Genomic DNA, 4,669 nt, shown 5'->3' on the forward strand with positions numbered 1-4,669 from the left:
GCGCCGGGGCACGTGATTCGACTCCTGCGGAAGGGATGGTGGTTGTAAACATAACCGGTAAATGGTCTGAGATACGCGTTGCTGCACATATTTCATCCACAGATACAGACAGTCCAAACGATAATACTAAGTCCAAAGTGTGACCTTTTTCGTGTGTTGGGCCAGCCACGGACTGAACGAGACCAAAGGAATCAAGGAGATTTAAAAAGTCCCTAACCAGAGGTTTGGACTCGCAACACACATGGACATTGAAGTCTCCGGAAATCAAAACACGATCATATTTCACCATGATCCCGGACAGAAAGTCAGAAAAGTCATTTATGAAATCCTTATTACACTTTGGCGGACGATACACGACTGCGCAGAGTATAGGCGAGGCCGGGTTCAGTTCAAAGAGCTGCAACTCAAAGCTGGCATAGCTAGATACAGGGTGAAGCATTCGGCATTGGAGGTTAGCTCTAAACACTGATGCTATGCCCCCACCATGGCCAGTGGCACGGGGGGAGCTGAAGAATGTACAGTCAGGAGGAAGAAGTTCAGAGAACGGTGTATACTCGCCAGCGTGGACCCAGGTCTCCGTCAGGAACATAAAATCCAGTTTACGAGAGGTGAAGAAGTCGTTTAGCAGGAACGTTTTGTTTGCTATCGACCTAGCATTTAGCAAAGCCATGCAAAGTTTTCGCTCCGGGCTAGCCGAAGGTGTAGTGCGTCTCAGCTGACGAAGATGTGCATGTTGAACGCCGCGCGGGCCGGGAGCAGTCAGTCGGGCAGGAGGAGCTGCCAGCGGGCCCCTCAGAGTCCGGAGCTCCGGAAAAACGGGGCGAATCCACCGATCCCTCACTTGGCGTGCAGCAGGAGGGCCGTGACATCCGAGGCGTGGATAATTCACGGAAGAAGCCGTCAGGTATGCCTTCAGATGGACCAGTGCACCACCACGCTTTCCCCGTCGTCGAAAGCGCTTTCGGCGAGGCAGGATGCAGGGCAACCTGCGCAGGTAGGTGGGGATATCCGACAGTAGAGGGGGGGGAGACGATTTATGGTTGCCAGATGTCGGTTTGGGCAGCAATATCAACTCCAGTGAGGGTCTGAGGTGGAGGAGAGCTTGGCGATCATAAACTAGCAGAGCAGAGACATTCTGACAAACATAAAACAAAAACAGGACAGCTAAAGTTAGAGAGCTTAGCGAGCGGCGAGCCGACACAGGCGCCATCTTGAATCACGTCACGTGATGGAGGTCAGGGGTTTCCTTTTCTTTTACAGAATGAACATTTATTCAGGTGAAATAATACCGCTGCCGCTATTTGTATATAGGGGAAACACTGCCCTTAATTCAAAATATACAATCTTGAGGGCATAAAGAGACGAAGAAAGAAATGTGCAAAAAGGTGTTAGCATTCAAATGTGTGCAGATTTAAAAAAGAAAGTGCTTCTTGTTTCAGAGTAACGTAAATATTATGTATCAGACTGATGTGAGGGACGTTAACGAGAGTCTGATGAACCCGGCTTGTTTTCCTCCCTTGAGCTCAGAGCAGGTCCCGGCCGCGGCGCTCCTCTTTGCGGGCCAGCTCCGGGTTCTTGCTCCGGTTCTTCCTGTGTTTCGCTCTGAAACGAGTTTTCACTGACGGCAGCTCGTTGAGGCGCAGATTCTCCTGCACCCACCCCGAGCTGCTGGCCTCCTCCTCCTCCTCCTCCTCCTCCTCCTCCTCCAGGGGGAAGAGCTGCTGCAGGGTGGAGGTCAGGTCGTCCAGAGGCTGCCTCTGCCGATCCTCCCCCGTCCTGTGGCTCTCTTGAGGGGGGATCTGGTGCAGCACGGCCTGAATGGCTTCGAACAGCATCACACTGCAGGGGTCCTCCTTCAGGAAAGGCCTCTTCTTTCCCCCGTACCTCATCCTGTGCACCAGCTGGTGAACCAACGTCCCTCAAACAACCTGAGGGATGGGTGGAGGTCAACTTAATATTTTATTTCATTGCAAAAATAGTTTGGATACAACTAGAACATTAGGTGTGCCAAGAGAGGAGATGTAAATGGTCTACAAAGGCTAAACGCCTCCATTGGACTCCTTTGTTTACTACTGGATCATACAGATGTAGCACTCCAGATAGGACTCCAGTGTACAGCTTCCTGCCTAAGACCTGCCTAAGACCAGCATCTGGGAATGTTAAGCCCTCCCACTATTTTCCAAGAGGGCGTTGCCAGATTTTCAATTTCAGGATTTAACCAGGAGATGGCGCTTCATTCATAAATACAGAAAGACAACTTTTCATGGACTTTCAGTTGTGTTTAGAAGAGCATTTGAACACATCAATATTTTAGATCAAATAAAGTATATCTAATCTTGTAATTCAATAATATATAGTCTTTATATATTAAATAATCATAATAATAATGTAAATGTTTACATTACACTTCTTTATTTGTCATGCGGTCTACCTATGCTGTAAAATGTATTATCTCTTCGATTTACACACGGCATCTATTGCACTTCTGTCCATCCTGGGAGAGGGATCCCTCCTCTGTTGCTCTCCCCGAGGTTTCTCCCATTTTTCCCTTTGAAATGTGGGTTTTTCTCTGGAAGTTTTTCCTTGTACGATGTGAGGGTCTAAGGACAGAGGGTGTCGTTTTCTCATACTGATATTCTGAACAAACTGTGCTGTTGTATTTGCTGTAAAGTGTCTTTACTGTAGGGTATTTTTATTATATGTACAGCACTTTGGCTCGACAAAAAATTGTTTAAAAATTTGCTATATAAATAAAACTTGATTTGATTTGATTTGATGCTCATACTTTTACCTTTAAAAATCGTTTGCTTTAATATGCAGTATATTTTTTGTATATTTTTGTGTTTGCTTCCTCCTGCTCCCTTTCGGACACATACTGTATGATTTATTATTATTATTAATATAAAGATATTATTAAGATAAGATAAGATGTTACTTTATTGATTGAACATTTTAGTTTAGAATGTGCTATCCCACGGTAATTCAGAAGGCTCACAGGTCACATTCCGACCATTATTTAAAACAATAGGTGCTTTCATAATAATGATGAGAAACTATGAAATAAGAAATTAATCAAATTAAAATGTAATTATCATATCATATATTATATAGTGTATTGTATTATTAAGTAATATCATGCATTAACCCCATTATAGCAGATGCCACATTGAATGGATGAACACATTTATGCATCAATAATTACAGAGTATTTCTAAATACAAGTTGTAAAAATACTTATATGTATTTAATACTAATAACATAATGATTAATTTCAGATGATAATACTTTTCAGTGTCTGTCTCATGCAGCAGCTGATCCAGTAATGAGTGACCCGGCCGACAGTAAAAATAAACATTTATAACTAGTTTAGGTAGTTTGAGAGGTAATTAAAATAGCTAAGGGTGATGATCTGACTTGAAGTGTGTGTTTTGCTCCTCCCGCTGCTTCACAGCATACACTGTGTATATCACCATTCTTTAATTAAATGTTTGATAAGTGCATGCAGATCACAGTACAGTAAAACACGTACACAGATACATTATTTTGTATTTTTATTAAAGTGGACCTATCATGCTATATTTAAATGATATATTGTAGGGCCATACCTATATAAGGTATATTTATTAGGGCTGTCAGTCGATTAAAATATTTAATCGCGATTAATCGCATGATTGTCCATAGTTAATCGCAATTAATCGCAAATTAATCGCACATTTTTCATCTGTTCTAAATGTACCTTAGAGGGATATTTTTCAAGTTTTTAAAGGGCCCATGTCATGGCCATTTCCACTGATCATAATTACATTGTTGAGGTATACTAAAATAGATTTATACTGTGCAATTTTCCAAACTCACATTGGTTTCGCATACAGCATCTCTGTCAAGTATGTGTATTCAGCAGTATTCACTCTCTCCACTAAACGACTCGTTGGAGCTCTTGCCCCCCCCCCTCCCTGTGAGCCTAGTGTGCTCCGATTGGTCAGCTCGGCCACTCTGTTCTGATTAGTCAACCACCAGAGAGGCTCCGCCCGCTTTTTTCGGGGAACATCAGTCTTATAATGGCGTCGGTACAGCCGTATATTTTATACACTAACTAACCGAACTGTACCTACAACTGTTGTTATAGAAGAGTGTGACGGCCCCAGGGCCTTTGTGCAGGTGTGTTGCAGGTCTTACGATGGGGTGGAGCTGAAGAGGCTAATCAGCGCGATCACGGACACCTCCGTAGCCGAGGTGCTATTAAGCCCAGCTGCCCGGAGTCACACGGCGGCCCGTCTCTCTCCAAAGCGGCTCGGCGATTCTCTCCCCTCGACCACCTATCTCTGCATTTACCACAATAAATGTGCCGTGGTTTTGTAAACTCGTGTATGTCTCCTTGTCTTTCCGTTGTGGCCTACGAGCCGGTCATAACAAAGAGTAAGTTATTTTTACCTGTAATAAACTACTACTGTTTGATGAGAAATCAAATCATGGTTTGCTATATATGAATGATATGTTATAGGAGCAAATAATTCAGGGAAGAAAGGATAGGCCTACTAAGTATTTCCATTCAACTTTATTTTTAGAAATGTACAAAATGAACATAAATATACATATATCATCCATTCCTCCCCGCATCTTGCCTGGGCGCAGCCGGTGCTTTTTAGGACGAGGCCTCAGTAGTAGTAGT

The sequence above is a fragment of the Trematomus bernacchii genome, unplaced genomic scaffold, assembly GCF_902827165.1.
Source record: "Trematomus bernacchii unplaced genomic scaffold, fTreBer1.1, whole genome shotgun sequence".
Lineage (NCBI taxonomy): Eukaryota > Metazoa > Chordata > Actinopteri > Perciformes > Nototheniidae > Trematomus > Trematomus bernacchii.